The 24,418-nt window shown below is 32.9% G+C and overlaps 1 protein-coding gene across 5 annotated transcripts in view; it reads left to right on the top strand.

Annotated features, from left to right (window-relative positions):
• Nucleotides 1–12,228: 12,228 nt before the first annotated feature.
• The window catches only part of LOC118733967 (protein shifted), a 109,900-nt gene continuing 97,710 nt past the window's right edge, over nt 12,229–24,418 (top strand). For 2 of the 5 annotated variants that reach the window (XM_036463627.1, XM_036463625.1), the window contains exon 1: nt 12,229–12,482. The gene's annotated coding sequence lies outside the window, so the exon portion shown is untranslated. The remainder of the gene's footprint in view (nt 12,483–24,418) is intronic. The other 3 variants (XM_036463626.1, XM_036463624.1, XM_036463623.1) reach the window with 2 other exon arrangements.

Below are 24,418 nucleotides of genomic sequence, written 5' to 3'. Positions count from 1 at the left end.
CAACAAGGTAAAACCATTGAGGGGCAGTTCGACGTTTGCCAGCAATATAATTTAAAAATTCTAAACTCAAACTCACACACATTCCCATTTTCAATCTCAAACAACAACAATTGCGAACAACTTCAGTTTTTTATTCTCAATTTTATCTGTTTTTAAAATGTTGGCAAATGTCAGAAAAAAATCATGGCCGACGAATTGAGAGAATGAATTTACCTTGTAATGTTTTTATCATAGGTAGTATCCATGATACAAAAAACAAGGTAGTTCCATTGTCACTTTTTCGTCGCCATATTAACAACCTGACAATTAAGCAGATTGTGACATTTCGTGCTACCATACCCAATATCTAAAATCCTTCAAATTTTCTTATTAATTTTTTGTCGATTTAAAAATCTTTGTTCTTAAGCATAGTATTTTATTCCTATTTCCCGTGAAAAAGCTGTTAAATTGCATATAAAATTTCTTTCTGTGAAATAGGTGTGAAATTCCACAACATTTCCTCAGCAAAGTAGTATTCTGTTCACGCTGTGAAAAAGCTTGCAACATTTTTGCAAAATGAAGCTACCAACACAATTTTCATGACATTTTTAAATACACATGTACATTTTAAATTGTGTGAAAAGTGACAGTTTATAGTAATGTAATCCCTCAAGCTTTAGCTTAACATGGTTCTAGGGATACACCCTGTGATCATGTTACTTTCCAGAAGGTGTCGCGCCCGTTTTTCTGTACATATTTCCATTGGAAATGCTTCCAGAGGTATCTATGCGTCACCAGAATTTTAGTTTATATGGCTTATACCATTTTTCATAGGTTTTGGATTGATTTCATTTACTTCTATTCCAAGTTCTACGGTGGCACGCTGCATTTTCCAATAAACCCATATTTTTCCATGAGCTTGAGATTGACTTCATACACATACATATATCCATACCAAGTTCCAGAACTCTACCATAAATACTTCCACTACTACTACGAAAAATTCGATTTGTATTGGAGGTACCACACCCCCTTTAGATATCGGTTTTGTTTTAGCCTATAACCATTCTTGGAAGATTTGTGTCCGAAATTTCAAAAAAATCGGTATAGCACGTATGGGCATTGTGACTCCTCAAGGTAAATGAACTAATGATTGCAAAAAATGAAATCAAACATCGTAGTTGACCAAAAACGAACATTAGACTTCATTCTCTCAACTTCTCAGAATGTAGAAAAGCTAAGAAATATATAATAAGCTAGGATATATTAAAACAGCCTCCAGAACATTTTTCAAAAGACGCGCCTGAACTACACAAATTAGTTTGTTAGAAAATTAGGTTTTATCTATCTATTTTATACTTCACTTTTGGCTGTGTCAAAATTTCATCTGAAAACAATATGTGATGCTGGAAAAATTTGGCGGCCATGGCTACCAAAGTAAATTCCATTTGCTGTTAAATGGACAAAGACAATATGTATTGAATAACACGTCGAAATGTATAATTTCATTTGAATTATATCAGAATCATCGTATCAGATATAGAAAACTACATTGTGAAATAATCAGATGACTTGAGGACACTGAAAAAATTTTAAAATATGTTCACTAATTGTATTAATATTAAAATAATGATTTGGCAAGTTGTTATCGAATTTAATGTTAAATTTGAACGTTTTTAAGATAAGATATTAATTATTTTTAAAAGGTACATATCAACACAACTATTTTATTTATAATCCCAAATTTAGGATATAAAATCTCCCACACCAAACAACTTACAATTGGGTAACGCCGCTGCGAATTTTTCACAACTGAGCAATTGTCAAAAATCTGCTTTTTAATCAAAAAGTTGTATATTGAAACTACCTTCTTTTTTGTATCATGGGTAGTATCATTTGATTTTTTTTTCAAATTATTTGGTCTGGAAAATGTCAGGTATTTTTAATTTCTTCCCACAAAAATTCCAAATCGTTAAAATCTATTTGCATGTGAAACCTTTTTCCCTACAAAACAAGCGATTGAATAGCAGCTTTTGGAACGCTCGCCCCACTCAGCAGCACAACCGCTGATTACTGGGCCTTGCAAAGGATGGATCAATGCTTCGAGAAGCAAGCAAATTTACTAAGAAAGAAAGTTGCAACAATTTTACTCTTTTCCAATCTAAATTTTGTATTTTTTATTTTTTTTTTGTATTTGGCGCGCCTTGATTTAGAAAAAAAAATCAACAGTTTTTGACACTTTCAGTACCAGAAGCAAGAACAAAATACACGCAAATGTGGTTTTTGCTCTAATGCCATGAAAAACAGCTTCTCATAAGAATACAATCGCCGTTCGGATTCGGCGTAAAACTGTAGGTCCCTCCCCTTTGTGTGAAAACATCAAGGCTCAAGCCACAAATCGGAGGAGAAGCTCGGCGACACTAACATACATATGTATGTGTAAGCGCCAATTTTCAAAGAAAATTATATGAAGTGGTTGACACGAACTCGTAAAGAAATTTCTGTACGAAAAATAAAGTAAATTCTTGAAAAATTCTGAAAGATATTCTTCACATAGCAGCATTAATTTCGTTGCTTCACAGATTTTCTTCCGAAATTTCGTAAAAGAATGGAAGTGTGCGTAATTTATTTTATTTTAGAAAATTCGGCAAAAAATCGAATTAAATCTTAACGAATTCCTTAAAATTTCTTTACAATGCAGAATACTCTGAAAAAATGGTTTGCAGGGTTATTATAGATAAAATAAGCTAACACGTATTCGAGGAATGTTTTTTTTTTCTTTTTTTCTTCGGAAATATGATCTGTAAAATTTTTTTATTTTTCGTGATTCGAATTAAATACTTCTTCAATTCTTATATCTCGGGTTCTGCTCATCGTAGAGACTTCATCTTAACGTCATTTTAAATCTAAAGAAAGAAATGTTAATCCCGAGATCCCGGCCTTTTAAGGTCCCGAAAATCCCGGGACTATTTGCCAATTTAAAGAGGAAATTCTGTAGAATTTAAACAGATTAAATTTTTTTTGTGCATATGGACTGGTTAGTATTGAAAATGTCCTGTTAAAATTTTTTCCTTGAAATTTCGCAATATTTGTTTTTGGAAAAAATTATATGTTAAGAACTTATATAAACTCGATAACATCCTCGAATTTCATCCTTTTGACTTTATCAGCTTAAAAAATTACCTATTCGTCCTTTTGAATCCAAAAAATTTAAATTTTTTTAAATTCTAAAGAAATTTTGGAGTTAATCATATCTTTGAACTTACAAAGTCCTTTAAAATAAATCCTGACGTCAGAGAAAAAAAAATAAAAACGCCATTTTAAATAAAAAGATAGGTTTCAAACCCATTTATTTATTATTTATTTTATGGTAGAAGAGTTTCTCAAACAATTTAGAAGCAATTTTTTCGATTTAAGTAGTTAAAAATTAATGAATATCTAAATCCCGGGACTATTCCCGGGATTCCGGGATTGTGATAACGACATCCCGAAAAGCCCAAAAAATAACATCCCTAATTTCTATATACACTGAAGAGCAAAACTGGAACAATAGAACGGAAAGTTAAGTTCGTGGTAATGTACTTCTTCAGTTTATTTACTTTATGGTAATTCAAACTTGCATTTCGCCTTACCGATGTTTAACTAAACGTTTGACCATAAAAATTTTAAGATTCGCATATGGAAACTCAGAAAAAAATGACCAAACAAAAATGAACTGGATTGTTCCAGTTTTGCACCCTCTTAGTATTTGCTGAATTTTATAATTCAAAGAGGAGTTGTGGCTCATTTCCGGCAAATTTTGTAATCAATGCGCGTGGGATTTTCGCTGTGAGTGCTTTAAGTGCACAACCCCAGCAAAAAGAATTTAAAGTTTTTGCAAAACGGTCAGAAAGGCTACGCTATAAAGAAAGAAATCATATCGGCCAAATGTCCGTTTTATGGTTATCTAAACAAGCGATGGTCAAGAGACCACAAAAAATTGCAATTTGCTAGGGTAGGCATATTGGAGGGTCTCTGAATACCAAAAAACTTTGATTCAAAATCAAAAATTACTGCTTTTTCACCACAAAGCAAGTGACCGGACATTATGTAAGACATGGGAACAAGTTATTGCAGCACAAAGATAAAGAGGAGAAAGCCTGTTTTGACATACAGAAAATTTTTTTGTCAGAAACGCATTTTTACTAAGAAAAAACAATGGATTGGTATTATTTTGAAGCGGGAATTTACAAGTTCTTCATAAACGACCACATTATTCCACTAAAATTTACTATTAATTAGGGCACGGCCCTAATTTTTTAACTCTGAAGATAAAATTAAACGTTTTAAGTCGGAATATTGGTTCAAGTGCTGTGCACCTGCATCAGGGATACGCCTAACGTCCCAAAATATTTAAACTATTAGGTTTGTATGTGTACATTTAATGATGTAGGGCCGTGTTACGCCTTAGGGAGTAAGAACTGTGGAAAAATCGACGGTAAAAAGAAAAGTGACAACAAATGAGCATTTTCAAAGAATTTGGCAATTTCTGAGGATATTTTTCGCAGGCTTTTATCAATTTTAACAGGACAATGATCAGAAATATCCTCCGAAACTGGGGCCAAATAGGTATAAATCCCAAGTTTTTATAATCATGGAGTGACCTGCGTAAAGCCCAGAATTGATTCAACAGAAAACTTATGGAATTGTTTGAAAATGCCACTGTTCAATTGCGAAAATTAGCGCAATCGCATGCAAGACCTTGGGCATGGCGTTGAGGAAAACCGCGCGTTCTCAACAGATTTCGTCTAAAACTTGTGCGAAAGTATCCCAAGATGACCATAAAAGCTAAAATATTCAAATTGGTTATGGCCAATTTATTAAAAGTCAAGCAAATGGTAAAATTTTCTGTCGGGTGCAAAACTGGAACAATCTAGTTGCTAGGTTTTTTTGCAATTTTCTTCTTTATCTGCTTGTATTAATTATTGTTTTTAAGGCCTTCTGATGAAATAAATATTGGAAGTGTGAATTCCGAAATATGTTTCCATAATTATATTTAATATGTCGCTGGCTTAAAGTGGAAAGTTGCTACGTCCATTTTTACAAATTTTACAGGAACTTTGAATACAACATTTTGCGGGTTTAAAGCAAAGCAAAACTCCACACAAATCAGAAGAATTCGATTTCTGTTAAAAAATTTCGTATTATTTTGGCTTTATCGCATATTCGGGGCCTCTTTTGGACTTATAAAATTTATCTTTCATTGAATATAAACCAGAAAAAAAAAACAAGTACCTTAATCCTTAATTTCTCTTACTTTCTATATCAAAATTTGAGGCTTCATAAAATGTAAACTTATCAACTTTTCACACAATGCTAGCGATATTTATGATGTCAAACTACTGGTAAGTTGTCTTTTGAAAAATCTATTTTTTTTTTAGTTTGTTGTTTTTAATAAATGTACATACAGGTATATGTGTATGTATAATTATTATCATTCCATTTAAATGCAAAAATTAATTCACATTCATATAAAAATAGATCTGAAAAGATTGTTTTGTATTTCTTTTTTTTTAATTTTCTGGAATTTTATGGCAAAATTATTCTTAGTGTAAGGAAACAAACCTTGACTTTTTAACTACACAGCTGGTTGCTTTGACAGCGTTCCAAACCGCCATTTGGCCGAGTTTTTGAAGTAAATGAAAGCAAGTTAAAGAAGCAAGGCGTGCAAAGCAAGCCTGTATTGGGCCAGCGCCTTTAGAATGAAAATTTTTTATGTACATAAAAGAAATTTGAGATAAATTTTTCTTTGAATATAAGAAAATATGTTTTGGTACAAAGTTGTTTAACAATTCATAGTAGAAATTAACAAAAGTTACAAGTAAACATCATTATAATATAACTTCGTCCTCATTTAAACTAAGATACTCGTGTATCTTAACAACGTATAAATAACTATTTAATAATGATTTTCAATTTCATTTTAAAAATTCTGACATTAAATATTGTACTTGGTTACCTACTCTTCAAATTTAAATTTTCTTTTTATAATGGAGGGGTGAATATTTTCTGAGTCATTAAATTTAAATTTAGGTTCTTGTTTGTGTCTAACTGATTTATAATTTTTTATAAAATCTCGTTTCCTCCTTTCACTATTTCTTTTTTTTATGTAAGTCTGTTAATAAGATATTATAATATAATATAATAATTAATATATTTTTATGTATTTTAATATTATTGCATTGTCCAATTTCAACATATATTGGTTTTTCCTTTATTACTGACTGAAAACTATTGTTATAAAATTCAATCGCTTTACTAATTTTGTCTTTAATATTAAGAGCATTATGTTCAATATGTTGTCGGCCGCTGAGGTGTAGTGGTAAGCAGTGCGCGCTTCCAATCCGCGACGCCTGGGTTCAACCCTGGTCAAAGCAACATCACAAAAAATATAGAAAAAATGTTTTTTCTTAACAGCGGTCGTCCCTCGGCAGGCAATGGTAAACCTCCGAGTGTATTTCTGCCATGAACAGCTTCTCATAAAAATACAATCGCCGTTCGGAGTCGGCGTAAAACTGTAGGTCCCTCCGCTCTGTGTGACATCATCAAGGTGCACGGCACAAATCGGAGGAGAAGCTCGGCCAAAAACAAACATATGTCTTACACATGCCAATCTATTATTATTATTATGTTCAATAGACATCATTCTTATTTTCTCCGTATTTGTATTATGCAATCTCTCAATATCTGCATTTCCTGTATGATTATTTGATTTAACTATTTCGTTTTTCAAGTAACCCTTGGTATTTACACTCTTAAATTCATTATCACAAATTAACTTCAAAAAATGTCCACGTTGAGATTTATAAAGTCTTAATTTCTCTATTATTGTTTGATTATTTCTAGCGATGTGCCGGATAGAGATTTTGCCGGATAACCGGTTTCCAGATACCATGTAAAATATAAGAGCCGGATTCGGATATCCGATCGAATATCCGGCAGACTGCTGGCCTTTTATAAATTTCACAGTAGTGTTATTAGGTTGTTTGGTTAGCGACAAACTTATGACCAGTTTATCTGCTTTTTCGAGCTGAACTATCCAATACGTAACTACAATACAATACAAAATTTTCCCTCTGAAATCGAAGTTATAAAATAGTCCCGTTTTAAAAACATAACTTCTCCGTCTGCAACCCTGTTTTATTGACATTTTTTGGTAAATAGAGGAAAAACGCCAAATACAAAAGATAAACAACAATAAACGCCACTAAGCGCGCGGTTGATGTATTTTTAACCGACTTCCAAACAAGGAGGAGGTTATCAGTTCGTCGGAATATTTTTTATTTTTTATTTTATTTTTTTTATGTATGTTACCGCATAACTTTGGACCTCGTTAACCGATTTCGATAATTCTTTTTGCATCGGAAAAGTGTCTCAGAGGTGGTCCCATACTAATCTGGTTTAGATATATATATATATTTGTTTCGAAAACGCCCTATCTCAGCTGCCGATTCAAAAGCACCCTATATCAGCACATTTTCAATTCTTTTTGAAGTGAGATAGGTCGTTTTTTAATCGAATTCTAAAATGGGGCGTTTTTCAACCAAATTCTGAGATATAGGCTGCATTTCTTTATTCATTCTGAATGTTTGGAATAAACTTTTTTGTTTACTTATTCTTTAGAACGTTCCTGATGATATGTTAACGTATATTTCAAACGCATTCTGATTATTCCGGCTGTGAAATGGGATTATCCGGAATGTATAAAGAAACGCAGCCATAGTGTTTTTCAATTACATTTTCAAATAGGGCGTTCTTGAAAAGTTTTTGAGTTAGGGCGTTTTCGAACTGGCTGCCGAGATAGATCGATCATCCACTCAGCAGTCGATATATGGAGTAGTGTATCACCAACTGAAAACAGAAATACATTGAGTAAAAGATGTCTATGATTGGAGAAATTAAAATTCCATTTTTACAAATTTTATGGGTGCACTCGAAATTCAATCTAAAATTGTTATAAATGTATGTATAATATGGCTTTTAAGTTAAGGCGTGCGAGTAAACTTGTTAGATGACTACCTATGGTGCTACGTGGCGTATACGTTACATACGCAACTACGGGTAAATGAGCATGAGTGGCTTTTTTTTAATCTTTTTAAGTTTTCATTTAAACACAATACCGCGATGGAATCTATGTAGGTCTTTTACAAAACTGAATATAATGCATTTTCTAAGATAGGTGAACCACCATTTTCGACCAAAAAGGCCTGTGACCTGTGGAATATTAAAAATCCGGCAAGGCATCAAGTTCCGTCAAAGGGGTAAAAAGTTCGTGTTGATGTTTGCAAATAAATGCCCAAGAAATTGAATCGAGATGATTCAAGAGACGTCTACAAGGTCGTGACGGTAAAACTAAAAATCAATCGACTGTATCGGTCTTTCTAAACGAGCCAAGTGAAACAGGTACGAAGCAAATGATCGCTAGTTTTTACGGAATAACTGGGTATGTCGCTACCGTTCAAGTAGAGCAACGTAGCACGGTCCATTCTGAATGGTACGAAGTGTTTGAAAAAATAAGGGAAACCAGTCGCAGACAACGAATCATTCTCCAACACGACAATGCAAGCTCTTACTGGCGTCCCTAAATTGGAGCGCTAAGCGGTGCGTTTTCCAATGCCAACGAGTGCCAGCGCGCGCTATACTTATCGTTTTTATTCTCATTTCCTCTTTCAATTTTTGTCCTCTCAGCGTTGCCGAATTGACGTTTTTTGAGCTCAATAACGTTTTGACGATTTTTCCCCCGTAATGACGATTTTTTATTTTAGTTTTTCCACTAAATGACATATGTATGTACAGCGGCGGCGAAATGCCCTGTGCCCGGGTGGGTAGTTCTGCTGGTGGCAAGAGTATACAGGAAAAAAATTGCTTGCCGATCTAATTGAGAAGGTTAACAGATTTTGTTAGAAAAACTTATTGTTTCGTGTATAATACATTTTGTACATATTGTCATTTAATCAAATTTTGAAATTTTTTTATTTCTGCATGGAAACACGGCCATTCGAGAAATGAAGTCGTTCATGAGTTCATGGATAAGAATGCAATATTGCTACATGGTTGAACCGTTATTGAAGCATTGTCGAGAGCAAATAATTTTGGAGCATGAAGACCCTGGAATTGTAGCAAGAAATCTAATGAAGCGTACCAATTCAATGCAACATCTTTCACGGATCTTGGATTTTGCTCTGTACGCCTCATTATGCATAGAGCCATATCTTTATCGCTATTGAGTTTGCATTCGTCAAAATCACCATTATAAAAAGTGACATTTTCTTCAAATCTACTGTCTCACCAAGAATGAGCTTTTCTATAGTTATAAAACGTTGCCGATTCAATATCAAATCTACTTGTCAAGGGGCAAATAACTTTGTCAAACATTTCATAATATATCTTCCGAAAATACTCTTCAGGTGTGGTTAAAACAGGATTTTCAATTGGACTTATTTTTTCTCTACAAATTTTCAGGTGGGTAATTACCCACCTTTAAAAATTTCAGGTGGGTAGTACTAACCACCATACCCAAGGCCGTATTTAGGGGGGGGGGGATGTAGGTGTTCTGACCTCCCCCCCCAAAACCCAATAGAATTCTACATGTGAAGTGCTATGCGTTGGGTAACCACTTACACGCAAGCCCCATTTAACAACTCTCAAGCAAAGCTAAGTATGCATAACTAGGCTATAAGTCTTGTAAACTATGTTTATCAAAAGCGGACTCGTAGCTTTATTCCTAAAAAAAAAAATAAATTGTAACAGAAAATTTAAGGGATTTAATTACTCATATATGTTATGCCTTTCAGCAGCGGGCGTATTAATTGAATAAATATCGAACAGCTGATTGCACCAACTATTAGAAAAATTATCAAGCTTCCTTCACGATAATTCGGTAACCGGTAGTTTAAAAAAAAAAAAAACCCAATTGCTTAGTATTTATGCATACGACTCATTGTATGTAATTCCTTTGCATTCTTTATTTTGCTAAAAAAATACAATAAACAAAAATTTGAAGATTTTTTGGCCGAAATTACGATTTTTTTTAGGGTAAAGTGACGATTTTCCAGCGAAAGCTACGGCAACGCTATGTCCTCTCCCTTTCTTTCCGTCTTCTGCATCCAACTTCAACACGAAACGCCCTGTCAAAAATTAGTGGGATTCTGCATACAAATTGTATGGGCATGAGGATTTTTGACAGTTGTTTGGCGCTTGACGCGCCAATCTAGGGACGGCAGTTAGACATCAAACATGTTTTTGAGCATTCAAAACATCGAATTGATTGATGATTTATTCTTTTTTCTGTGGACCTAAAATAAATTGCGAGGTCAACGTATCCGGACGCCTGACGATGCGGTTGATGCGTTCAAATCACATTTGGATTCAATGTTTCAAGCTAGAGTCCGACCGATTAATAGGCATCGGCATCGGCTACTATCGGCCAAAAGAATCGGCATCGGCATCGGCATTGGCCGATTCTTAGCCGTTTCTTTTTTTAGTTTTTCCGCACTTCATTCCATGTTATTTATTTTTTACTTTTTTAATTCTTTTAAAGTTTAAAATATTAATGCATCTGAGTTCCCGTCATTAATGTATTCTCATAGTTCATTTATATGACGTAGGGTAGCGAGAATGTAAGTGGGGAAAACACATTTTAGCAAGTTTTGGCTATTTTTCTTAGTTTATTTTTTCTTATGAAAATATAGCTTACTATCTAAAAAACTGTAAATCAAAATTTCAAACTTTATAAAAATTCGACGAATCTTAACAAATGTTCATCAAAATTTTGGAACTGTTTAATCAGATTTTTAAAATTTTGTGGAGTACGCAGTTTTTTGAATTTTAGTAGTGCGAGTTTGAAGTAGCTATTTAGGTAAGTGTTGACTTTTGGCAATTTTTTGTTACCGCACTTCATTCAAATAAAATTGAATGGGCAACTGCATACTCAGAATGGTTAATGAAAAAGTTTGCAATTTTTACTAACATGTTTTTCTTTTAGATAACGAGCTACACTTTCAAAAAAAAAAACAATAAACATTAAATAAACGAAAGGGAAATAGCCAAAGAATGCTAAAACGTCGTTACTGTAAGTTTTGTTACGATTATCTTTGAATTAATCACTGAATTCCTAAATCCTTCGGGTTCTATTCACTGGATTGTTAAATTGTTTACGTTACAAAAATACTTTTATCATGAAAAATCTACGGTTACTGTTTATTAACAAATTTTATTCAATACAACACCTTATATATATTTATAGTCAGCAGAAGCTGCATATTTTTACTACTATGAGTACAACTATGAAATGTGATTTCGAATTAAGTATTTTTTAACATTGAATACGAAAAAGACTATGGAACAAAGTATTGCAATGATATATATGCATAGGCGATATACTACTTTTAATACATATTTATGTATGTACATAAATAAGTGAATAGATTATTGAATGATTATTTGTTTTGTAATGTATTTGTTTATGTTTTTCTTTTGTTATTATAAAAGTTTATCAAAAACATTTGTTCTTGAATGAATTTATATTCAGGTAGTTTTTCTTAACGAATCGACATCGGCATCGGCATCGGCCGATTCTTTGCCCTAAGGCTGTTGCTATATTTCCACACTAACAGGTCTGCACGTTACCGAAGATTTTGTAACCGGAAAATTGTATTACCAAAAAATGTTACCAGTTCTTGTCACCGCGATTCTAGGTACGTTGGTAATGCAGCTAAAATATTCAGCAATTCAGCTATGAAGAATTGTGCAAATCCTGGCATTGCATACTTCACGGGGCAATAATTTGTTACCATGGTAACAAAATTTACCGGTTACAAGAGTACACAGAATGCGAAAAGGGTTTAAAAATTGACAGGAACTTTATTTATCGGTTACAAACTTTTTATTACCAGCGCAGAATAGACCTGTAAGTAGGAACCCTCGTAGTATATGAGGAAATTCTTCGTGCAAAATTTGGAAGAAAATATTTTTTTTTATCGGAACTATCAAAAAACAACGCGTGCAGAAAACGACACTCAGACTAAAAAAGTGTAGATACTCTATCTTTACCCCAATAATTTTTGAAAATATTTTGAAAAGCACTGCTCTATGGGGTATAATGAAATACGACAGCGATGTTGTCATCTTCAAACCAGCAACACCAACCACTTTCGCTCCCATCGCTTCGAACTAGTGCAATGCCAATAGAGAGCATGTTGTTAAATCGACCGTCTGAGATCACCGAAGCAAACTTCCTCCATACACATCGAGTTGGACAAAGCAGCTAACGACGTCGCAACCAACCACCATTACCACCAGTCAGACAGTCGCCGCATTCGCACACGCGTACCTTAATAGCAGCAGTCAGTATTAACTTGAGTCCGAGACGGTGTGAACGCGAACGTGTTTTGATCGGATCGACGCATCGACCGATTGCACCGATAAGTGGCTAAAAACATTTAACAGTACGAAACTTGAAGCGGGTAAATCGAAATTGGTGTTTAGTTGAAATTCTACTTGGGGGCAAAGCAAAAAAAGCTCTGGTTAAGGAGCATCATTAGCTGTAAGGTGTAGCGCTGAAGCGTTTTGTCGCACCGCAATGAAGATTGCGAGACGTGCAAGGAGTGTGGCGGTATGAGTACAGTGATCAAGAAGTGGTAGAGTGCGGCGACTGAGGTGCTGGGTCGAACGATGGCCTGATGTGGTTTTATAAATTTTGTGCTGTGCGAAGAGTGTGTAAAGTGTCTGCCATGGTGTTGGCCATTATTTGCAATTTACTTGCCAATCTGGGAAGGGCTCAAATAAAAAAGCCTACATTGCATACATCTTATGCATCTGTGCATATACATACATATATTTATGCACATAAATACATATATACCTGTATGAGCGCATACATAAGTGCATACATACATATATACATAGTATAAATATAGATACATATGTACATCCATAGATAGATGTGCATTGACTTCAGCAAACTTTGTATTGGGTATATGTACATAAATACATACCCACATATTTAAGTACGAAATGCTTATTTGGTAAATAATTAAAATTCTATTGACTATAATAAAGCAAAGAGTAGCCAGCCACATGTGAAATGAATTAAGTTAACCAGCGCTGATATACTGTGCAATTCGTAATTTTTGCAAGCAAAGAATCTCGTTATTTGTTTATGTTACTTCTATTCTCAAGTTTTAAATTCCATCTCATGTTTTTTTGTTTGCTTTAGCGGCTTTCATGCAGTTTATGTGAGCAGGAAATAAACAAAAAATCCATATTGCACACATTTGCGTATTCATAGGCATCCAGCCACTTGCACATTTTTAGATACATATTAGGGATGTTAATTTTTTAGATTTTTACGATCCCGGGACTTTAGGGATGTCGTTGGTTCAATCCCGGGATCAGTCCCGGGATTTAGATATTTATTATTTTTCAACGACTTAAGCTCTCCTACCATATAATAAATAATGAGGCGTATTCTGGGTTTCTTACGAATCCAAAATTTGAAATTTTTGGATACAAAATGATAGGAAAATTTCATGATTTTCGATTCGTACGAAAACAAGAATACGCCCCAATAAGTAAATGGGTTTGAAAAATGACAAAACGAAAGACAGTAATTGATTTTATATGCATTTACTAATACTTAAGCGTGTACATATCTGATAAAGTAATTTAAGGTATGTCGTAAAAAGCTCGATACAAAAAAAAATTTAATCAAAAAAATTATGTTCTGGTTGAAAGAAGTTCATAATACTAGTGGCAGAAATAAAAGAAGCGCCTTAATTTGACCAGTTTTGTCTATATTCCTTTTTTTAATTTAAAATTTACATATTTTTATAAAAGTCTACCTCATATTACATATAATTAACTGCATGGGCATTTCTTTGACGTCATGATTTCTTTAAAAAGACTATAATTTTAAAGATATGGGTGATTCCAAAATTTATTTAAACAAATTCGGTGAAATGTAAAACAAAAATATGGGTACCAAATGAAATATTTGTTTTTGGGTTCATAAGGACGAATAGGAATTGAAAATGCCCCTTTAATCTATTTTATTTTTTTAAGCTAATAAAGTTAGTCCTAACCAACTTTTTTTTAATTGCATACATTTTTATGGCAGTGGCACTCGATTGGTTCATTTGTACAGATTGGTACATTTTTATATTCGGCTATTGGTACAAAACAAAAAAGGGAAATTTTTCTTTTTGTAGTCAAAATAGTTTCTTAAAGGATTTTTTGCAAAAAATCCTCTCAGATGACAAAACAGTTTAAGCTTAAAAAATCTACACTGCCGGAACAAAGTATTGGCACAGCAAATTTTTCACAATATATGCAACAATTTTCATTCTAATATTTTTCCGCTAATTTTGTATAAAAATATGGCTCATTCTACAACAAAAAACATAAAAATACAGTTCCTAAACTTTGTGCAAAACTCGCGAAAATTTAGCAAATTTTCATGAAAATTTTCAACTTTTTAATCAGATATTTTAGATATTTTTTTTTGAGTATGCAGATTTGTAGCCCAATCAATTTTATTATAATAATGTGCTAGTTTTAAGTAGCTAGGAATTACCGTTGATTTTTGGTATTTTTTTTCACGCAGTCTCTTCCATACAAAATTTTTTTTTCGAAAATACTTTATATGGAAAAAATGCAAAACACCTTCAACAAAAAAAATTCTCAAAAATCAACGCGATTTTTGACTAACTCCGAACTGCATTCTTTTTTACTAGAATTCAATGGGCTGCAAAACTGCATACTCATCTGATTAAAAAGGTGAAAATTTTGATGAAAATTTGCTGAATTTTCGCGAGTTTTGCACAAAGTTTAGGAATTATATTTTTATGTTTTTTGTTTTTGAATGAACCATATTTTTATACAAAATTGGCGGAAAAATATTAGAATAAAAATTGTTGCATATATTGTGAAAAAATTGATGTGCCAATACTTTGTTCCGGCAGTGTAAATAAAAATATTAAAAAATTGTATCAACCGAATCATAATAATGAGATTTTTGATGCTGTTTTTTAACTTTTTTCAAAGATTTGTTTAGGAAAAACTTGAAAACCTGCTCCAAAACTTTACCGATATAGACTTATAAGGTATCACAGGTATCATTTTCTCACCCTTTTTGTTTCTTTGCATAAAAAAACTCATTCACGTCCCAATTTTTTTTATTCAACACCAACACATCTTAATTCAACACGTAATGACACTCGTTTATCTTACCTCCCTTTTTCATATTTTGAATGAGCTTATTCGCTTTTTCTTTGAAAAAGTGCAAAAACAGCATCAAAAATCTCTCTTTTATTTAAACTTTTTAAGCTTAAACTACTCAGTCATCTAAGGTAATTTTTTCAAAAAATATTTAAATAAACTGTTTATTAATAAAAAGAACTCAATTTTTGGAGGTATTTTCAGATCTTAAATCTTAATATTTTTGCGAGATATTTTGGTGGAAGTCTTAAAATATAATACATAGATTTTATAATTCCAGTGGAAAAACAGTACCACTTTTTTTGTATGGGCAGTGATGCAGTCTACTGTACATAAGTTGGCTATGATTACTCGGCCGTCTATCATAGTAGCACAATGCCGCTAAGTACATTTTAAAATTTTCAGGCAATAGCCTCATGCGATTATCGATATCTGTTGTTTGGGTGAAATATTTTATTTTTATCAATATTTTTCTTTTAATCAAAATATGTTGAAATCACTTTAAAAAAAAAAATATTGCCAGAACCCCCCTGGCTACGGCCCTGGTCCTAACATATAAAAATTTTTCAAAAATAAGAATTGCACAATTTCAAGGATAAAATTATAAAAGGGTATTTTCAATACCTACCTGTCCCTTACGCACCAAAAAATGTAATGTGTTTTAACTCTACAGAATCTTCTCTTTCGTTTGATACCCATACTGGGTTTTAAGTACATATGTATATTGCACTGAAATTTTTAAATCATTCTTTGAATTACTCATATCTTTTAAATTTCAAAGTTCTATTAAAAAATCCTGAAGTCACACAGTGTTTCGATTATATGGGGGCAAGTAGAAAAAAGTCGTGGTGACAGTTGATAAAAAAACCGGTCGGACTTAGAGAGGGAAAAGTAAAAGTCATAAATACCAAATTTTACATTATTTACTCACCCCCTTCTTCACGAACGATACATTTCCAAAAAAATACGAGAATGGGCGCGATACCGACTAATCAGTTTAGTTGCCTGTAGCGATTAACCCATTAAAGAAAGTGTTTCTATTTCAACTGTAGTCAATTATTTAAATGTCGTGGAATCTTTAGGTGAAGGTATTTATCATTTATTTGGTACTTTCCTATTACCAAAAAATTTACTTTGAAATGCAGATGCTAAAGATTATTAGTAAATAAAAGGGTGAGTACCGGTCTGTCAGGTCTTGAATATAGGCGAATGTTTTAGAGAATTTTCTGTAGTATTCGAATATATAATTTGACCTTTGCGCGTGACTTTGCAAATATATGTAATTTTTGATTTTCTTAATTTTCGATTTTCAGTTTTTTTTTGCATAATTTCGTGAAAAGAATTTTTTGAACAATGAAAAAATCTCACCAAACATTGGGAAAAAGCGAGTATTTACACCTAAGTCATTTTATGGAATAACCTTTGTTTTCTGAGAGTGGAAAGCAGGAAACAAAAATTAACCAAAATTCCACCACATTTAATGACTGGGCCCACTCTTTCGGTGAGTTTTGTATTTAGGTTTTTCTAATAAAATAAAGACTACAAACTAAATTTCAACGAAATCGGATGAAATTTAATGTTTCCGCCCACAAGAGTAGAGGGCGTGGCAATTATTCCATCTTTACAAAATTACATAATTCTCTATTTCTAAGTAAAACTAGAGCACATGTCAAGTTATAGTGAAATCGGTGCAGGTGTACGATTATTTCCACCTGCCTCCATATAGTCGAAACACTGTGCGTCAGAGAGCAAAATTAAGAATGCAATTTTAAAATATTTGGCCCTTGGTTTGGTGAATATATTGATTTTTTTGTTGTGTGCAAAGTTTACTGCACATTAACAAAAGAGATGTTAAATATTAAATAAACAAAAGAAATATAGCCAAAACTGGTCAACATAAAGCGTTTCTATTATTGTCACCAAAGTTACCTACAAATTCCGAAAATCCCGGGATTCTAGGAAAATAATCCCGGGATTTTCGGGACTTAAAAAAGACCGGGATCCCGGGATTAACATTCCTAATACATATGTATGTATATAAATAAAATGCGCATGTGATTTTTATATAGCAACGGTGGGCAAACACGGCTCTTTGAGCCCAATGCGGCCCCTTTCTTAGCAAAATGTGGCTCTTTTACTTTCTCTTTGCTTAGAACATTTTGGCCATTTTTCCTTTTTAAAATACATATTTCTTTTCCACTGTGTTGTTTTTTATTTTATTCTTTTTATAAACACATACGCAAATTGAAATCGGAACATTACCCGCATTCGGAGAATGAAAATTGGATTTCTTACTTATTGTTCTCTGCTGATATGATGGAACATTTGTAAAACTTGAATTTGTCTCTACAAGAAGAGAATAAAAATGTTTTTGATTGGTCGCACTTTATTTTAAGTTTTGAAGCTAAACTACGTATTTTTATACATGATCTCAAAAAAAGAATATTTCATCATTTTCCATGGCTAGAAAAAAATATTGCACATGTCAAAGAGGATAAATTGGACCCCTATGTCGCAAAACTACATACATGATTTAAAGCAGATTTTGAAAAAAGATTTGTGGATTTGAAATTATTTAAATGTACGTTTGCATACTTCAAACCCCCTTTTTATGTAATTTTATAAGTTTTTCGGTACAGCATTAAAATATAAAAAATAAATTATTGGACCACCCTTATATACATATGTACATATCTTCACCTGAAATGCAAAAAGCCGTGAGTAACATCGTCATATGAAATTCAAAAGGCCTAACTAACAAAATATTCAAAATTCACTGTTTGATTGATTATCATGCACTTCATCGAATTAAAACTCCTATATGTACGTAAGTTTGTATGCTCATTATAAAAATAACTGGAAAATACTTAAAGTCAAAACATCATAAACATTGTGGATACGTTGTTGACAGCCAATTATCATTAAAAAAGATTAATAATTTGGCAAAATGTGCGGTTATACGTAAATCGACTGCATAAAAAATGTGTTATCTGAGGCACGTGATTGGCGGTGGGGTGCAATAACATCATACGCAATAAGGCCATAATGGCTTTATTTCGCTTGGCGATTGGAAATAAAACCATAATTTCGACACGACCTTGTTTCCAACTAGAAATGGAAATAAAGCCATTATGGTTTTATTGCGCTTTTTAAAATTTTTGTTTGGAAAACATAAAATCAGTTTTAGTAGAGAAGGGTGAGGGCGGCGCGAATGCAGTGCAGCGGGACGCGGGGGTCGCGAGCGCGGCGCGGGGGAGCGAGCAAATGTGCACCCGCCAAGTTATGCACGCGCAAAATTAAAGCTTATATAATTACATATATTTATTTTCCAAATTTCCAATAAATCCGGAAATATCAAATAATTATTTATTTAATTTTATTAGTAATAATTTGTATCAATTTAAATAAATCAGTATCATACGTAGATTCATATGGACATTTCCTGGAAAGTGTCAACCAAGAGCAAAAAAAAAAATTTTGACTGGACAAAGTTTATAGATGCTAATCGATAACTACATATTTTGTCTTTGATCCACCAAAACATTGGACTAATTGGTCCATTCCATTTCAAGATATTTGCGTTTCAAGGATTTTGACATTAGCAAAACAAAATTTTATGCGAGCTGACCAAGATCAACGGAAACAAGGTCAATTGACACTATTCGCGCTCGCACCAAATTTTTGTTGACTTTATTTCGCTTTTGGAAAGGAAATAATGTCAATTTAATTTAACTTATTTGATATTGTTATCTGTCACCCACTAGCTACTCAGGCATTGTTTACAATAAAATCCCATGGTCAGCGTTGCCAGGTTGACGTTTTTAACGTCATTTGGACGTTTTTTGTATCCTGTTGACGTTTGGACGTTTTTTGTGTAAAAAAATACGTTTTTTAACATCCCAGTAATAGTTTGCAAGAAGTTCTGATTTTGAATTATTTTCTTAATAAATCTTTACAATCTTTGTGTTTTGGTGCAGCTGCTTCAAAAGATTTTTTTTTGGATTCTTGAACTAAGGATCCCGTGTTCAAAGGCTGGTTGTGTAAACACTTGAGGTTACGAGGCTTGCTGTAATGTTTGCAATTGCACATTAAAAGCCGAATCAGGAAGAGCCGATCTATTGCAACACGCACGCTCGCAAAAGCATCAAAATAGCTGTGCAGCATAAAACGTCAGAAAAAAGTAGGCGACTTTTTAAGACTACATTGAAAATGTAATGAACGCAAAAAAGACTGAAATATTGCTATGCTCCTTCCTAGCAGAACGTAATTTAGCATTTTCGACAACCGAGCCCCTAACCAAATGTCTACAAGAAACACAACATTAAAAATCAACGCCTCTTTGAACTTGCACATTATTACCCTGAAATTTAATGGGCTATCAAACGGCATACTCAAAAAAAAATCTAAAAAATCTGAATAAAAAGTTGAAAATCTAGCTGAAAATTTGCAGATCTTTTATAATTTTTGCACAGTTTTTGTGGGTTTATATTCTGTTTGTTAAAGAGCTTGGCCTTTATGGAAATATAATATACATTAAATAAACGAAAGAGAAACAGACAAAATCGATAAAAATGTTGATGACTTAATCAGCTGATCACAAGTGTATTTATAAAATTATTTTTATAATAACGATCTCAAACCAGTTTACAGTGAATTTTAAATATGCTCTGTCGAATTGACATTTTAATATACCTTACGTACATATATAACTTTGTATACAATAAAAGTTTAATAAGAACACTTTTTTGTACATTCATTTGAAAAAGACGTGTTTGGGTAGGAAATGATGTTTTTTCAGACCAAGTGGGACGTTTTCTCATGACGAAGACCTGGCAACACTGCCCATGGTTGTATTAAAAAACAAGTGTGTTTGAATTCTTGGAAAAAATCGGAACGTCCAAACGGGAGCGTCCGAACAACTTTGCACAGTTTTTGACAGCTATTAAAAATCGTTGGGAAGTTGAAGTTGACGCAGTGGTTATGGTGGCTTATTATTCTAACAACCATTCATATATTATTTTTTTGTACCGCTAACAGATTCGCAGAATTTTGCAAGAACCATCAGTCATCTTCGATACGAGTTCCATTTTGAGAACGTCCGAACGGACTCTTTTAATCGCTATGCACTTACCATATAACATTTGTGAAAAATATTTTTATTGGTTTCAGATAGGTATTGATGATGACTACTCATGACAAAAAATGTGTGTTCATTCAGAGTCTAGTATAGTTTTTATGATGAAAAAAGTGTATCTATCAAAACGGAACGTCCGTAACGCAGGAAACATCCATATGTAATAAAAATATTGGGCCGGATAATCTGAACGCATTCTTTTCATTTCGTATCTAGTACGGAATTCATAGATGTTGTAGGAAAATAATGGCGCAAGAGAAACCAAATAAATTTTTGCAAATTGTTTTGCGAAAAAATTTAATTAAACATTAAACCATTTCATTCTCTTCTGTTTCTTTATAAAATTTCTGGCAAAATATTTTTTTTTTTACTTTTATTTCAACATATTTTTATTAAAAGAAAAATAATGATAAAAATAAAATATTTCACACAAACAACAAAAAATATAATCGATAGTCGCATGAGACTATTGCCTGAAAATTTTAAAAGGCACTTAGTGGCATTGTGCTACTATGATAGACGGCCGAGTAATCATAGTAAACTTATGTACAGTAGACTGCATCACTCCCTATACAAAAAAAGCGATACTGTTTTTCAACTGGAATTATAAAATCTATTATATTTTAAGACTTCCAACAAAATATCTCCCAAAAATATTAAGATTTACGTGAGCTGGACCGATTTGAAAATACCTCTAAAAATGGATTTTTTGAGCTGGACGCTCAGGTAAATCTTAATATTTTTCCGAAATATTTTGGTAGAAGTCTTAAAATATACTAGGTTTGGTAATCCCGCCGGAAAAACCGCAACTTTTTTGGTGATGCTGTCTAATATACAGTAGTCGAAAAAATTATAGCCGCACCAAATTTTCACAAGTTTTAAAATATTATTTTTGTTGTTATTTAATTTTGGTTAGTTTTTTATAGTTCATTCTTTAACAACATCCGTATAAATACAAGTTTAAAGGCAGTGTCACACGATTGGGTATTCGCCAAAATTTGGTGATAATCGTATTCCAAATATTTTTCTTTATCCCAATCACGAAAACTAATTTGTTGAAATTTTTTAGAAGAACATCGCTGTATTGTACCAACCTTTTGACTACAAAAAAAATATTCCCATTTTTTTTTTATTTTGTACCAATAGCCCAATATAAAAATGTATCAATCTGTACAAATGTATCAATCGAGTGCCACTGCCTTAAAAATGTATGCAATTAAAAAAAATTTAAACAAATTTTCGCAAAACTTTCGAGTTTTTTAATTAGATTCTGAGTATGCAGTTTTGTATCCCATTGAATTCTAGTAGAATAAAGTACAAGTTTCAAATGGATTTTTTAGAATTTTTAAAAAAGCTCGAAATTTGTGCGAAAGTTTGTTGAACACCTACACCTACAACCAAGTTACAGGCTCATAAGTGGGCAAAAACCCCGGTTTTTTTTAACGGTAAATCAAGATTTTGGGGGTGTTTGGAAAATTTCATACCTCGATTCTTGTTTTACTCGAAAAGACCTAGCAGAAAATATACATAACTCCCCAGGAAAAGCTGAACCAGTTTTTAGGCTAACGATTTTCGTCTGAGGAGACGAAAATAACTTTTTCATTGTTCAGTAATAATTATGCAGCAATATTTAATTTTATTTCTTATAATCGTTATGGTCTCTGGTTGGAATTGTTTCCGATAATCCAGTTTTATTCACAAAAATAGTTCATGTTTTTTTGTTTTTTTTTTTTGTTTTCAGTAAATGACCATGGTTAAAAGAAAAGGTACATTTAAAGATCTACATCAAAGTTTTTCATATCAGCATTAAAGCAACATAATCGTGGCATACGGATTTACTGAAAAAACCTACATATGACATATGAATTTGACATTGCTCTCATAAGAACCATCCTATAAAGTCAAATTTGATGTTGAATAGTTTGTTTATATTTTTTGACACTATATTACCTTAAAAGAGAGCCCCCACTGAGTTGTCAATCACACCTTGTTAAATACACCTTGATCAAGGACGTTTTTACAGCGGCAAATTTTAACGAAGGCAATTGTAAGACAAACATATGGCTAAAGACAAAAACACAATCTAAGTATGTTTCTTTAATGTATTATTCGACTTTTTTCGCTGGAATTTTGGCAGAAGCCGAAGCCTAATATTAGGTACTATTCAATATTCGCCCGAACCCCGAAGCCGAAGCCGAACATTAAAATTAAATTGTACGTTTCAAAAATAATAAGCCTGTGATCTTTTATTTCGTAACAAATTATTTTTCTTATTTAAAAAAGGAACACCTTACAAACATCCATTGTTCCACTGCCGCTAAAAACTTTTGGTATTGTGAAGGATGCAATTGCTTTTTCGAGCTTGTTTGTTTTTTTTACGCTTCACTTCCCAGGTAAAGCTCTTTCTGGCACACATTGCAAATCGCAATTGACTGTTTTCTGTTGAAAAACTTCCAAATAGCGCTCATGTTTCTACAAAATCACAGCAAAATGCAATTGTATCACTTTAATGTATTTTTGAATATATCGACCCCTTTGCGCCAAATTATCGTATGCTACATTTTTTACGAAATCCACCTTTTGATGCAACTTTGTTTTACAACCCGTAACGCATCACCTGTTCAAATATTACGGCTTAACCCTCAATAATAATAATATTAATTATAGTAATTAATTATTACACTATGCGACAGTCAAAATCGGGAATGGGATTAAACCAACGGGAAATGTTATATCGGTCAAAAACAAGTTATACGTGGCCCGGCGTTTCGCTGGGTCACGTCTAGGAATCGAGATATATCGATTTGAAGTTAGTAACTATCATATAGGGGAAATTGTCACCTTTGGTGGTCTTTTTTTTGACATAACTCGAGAACCACTAGTCCGATTTTGCTCAAACAAATTAAAAAAAATTAAAAATTAAAAATTACAATTCCTTTAATCTGTTAATATAACGTTTTTCTATATACTCAACAGTTTTGCCTAAAAATTAAATTTTTTTTTTTTAAATTCATAAAAAATCCAAAACGGAAAAAAGTGTCACGTAAAGTAATATATAATAAATATTATCCAAATTCATTGAAACATAAAATGAATATTCTTGTCAAAATGAGATACCTTCACTTAATTGTGAATAAAAGCGAAACGCGTCCATCGATTTTCATGATCTATGTCTCATTTTGCTTAAAGGTTATGTGACTTTGCGTGAAAGTAATACGACTTGCCTTTTTTCCGTTTTGGATTTTTTATGAATTTAAAAAATAAAAAAATTTAATATTTTAGGCAAAAAATATTTTTTTTCTTCATACATTTATTTTTACCGGCAAAACTGTTGATTATATAGAAAAACGTTATATGAACAGATTAAAGGAATTGTAATTTTTAATTTTTTTAAATTTGTTTGAGCAAAATCGGACTAGTGGTTCTCGAGTTATGTCAAAAAACAGACCACCAAATCGATATTTCTCGATTCCTAGACGTGACCCAGCGAAACGCCGGGACACGTATAACTTCTTTTTTACCGATATAACTTTCCCCGGTAGTTTGAACCCTTCCCGATCACTGACCCCTACCATTTGTCTCACAGTGTTATTATTATTATTATTATTATTATTATTATTATTATATTAAATATACCGAGTGTATTTCTGCCATGAAAAACAGCTTCTCATAAAAATACAATCGCCGTTCGGAGTCGGCGGAAAACTGTAGGTCCCTCCGCTTTGTGTGACAACATCAAGGCGCACGTCACAAGTCGGGGGAGAAGCTCGGCCAAACACAAACATATGTGTAAGCGCCAATCTTTTTTTTTTTTTTTTTTTTTTTTTTTTTTTTTCGTAGGAGAGGGAAATGCTTTATGCACTGGCCGGGGGCGCTAGTCTCTATACTACCTTCCCCGAGTGTGGGACTCCCACCGAAGCGTGTTGGGCTACCCACTAAAACCCAAACTCCCACCGCCCGCGCAAGAATCCCGCATCTGGCACCGCAATTCTGCATGTCTTCAGATGCAGGAGCGCGCTGTTAGAGCCTTGGGGCTGCTCTTTTGTAGGG

Source organism: Rhagoletis pomonella, unplaced genomic scaffold (assembly GCF_013731165.1).
Source record: "Rhagoletis pomonella isolate Grant_MI unplaced genomic scaffold, Rhpom_1.0 Rhpom_scaffold_00002, whole genome shotgun sequence".
Taxonomy (NCBI): domain Eukaryota; kingdom Metazoa; phylum Arthropoda; class Insecta; order Diptera; family Tephritidae; genus Rhagoletis; species Rhagoletis pomonella.
This window is presented reverse-complemented; position numbering and strand designations above follow the sequence as displayed.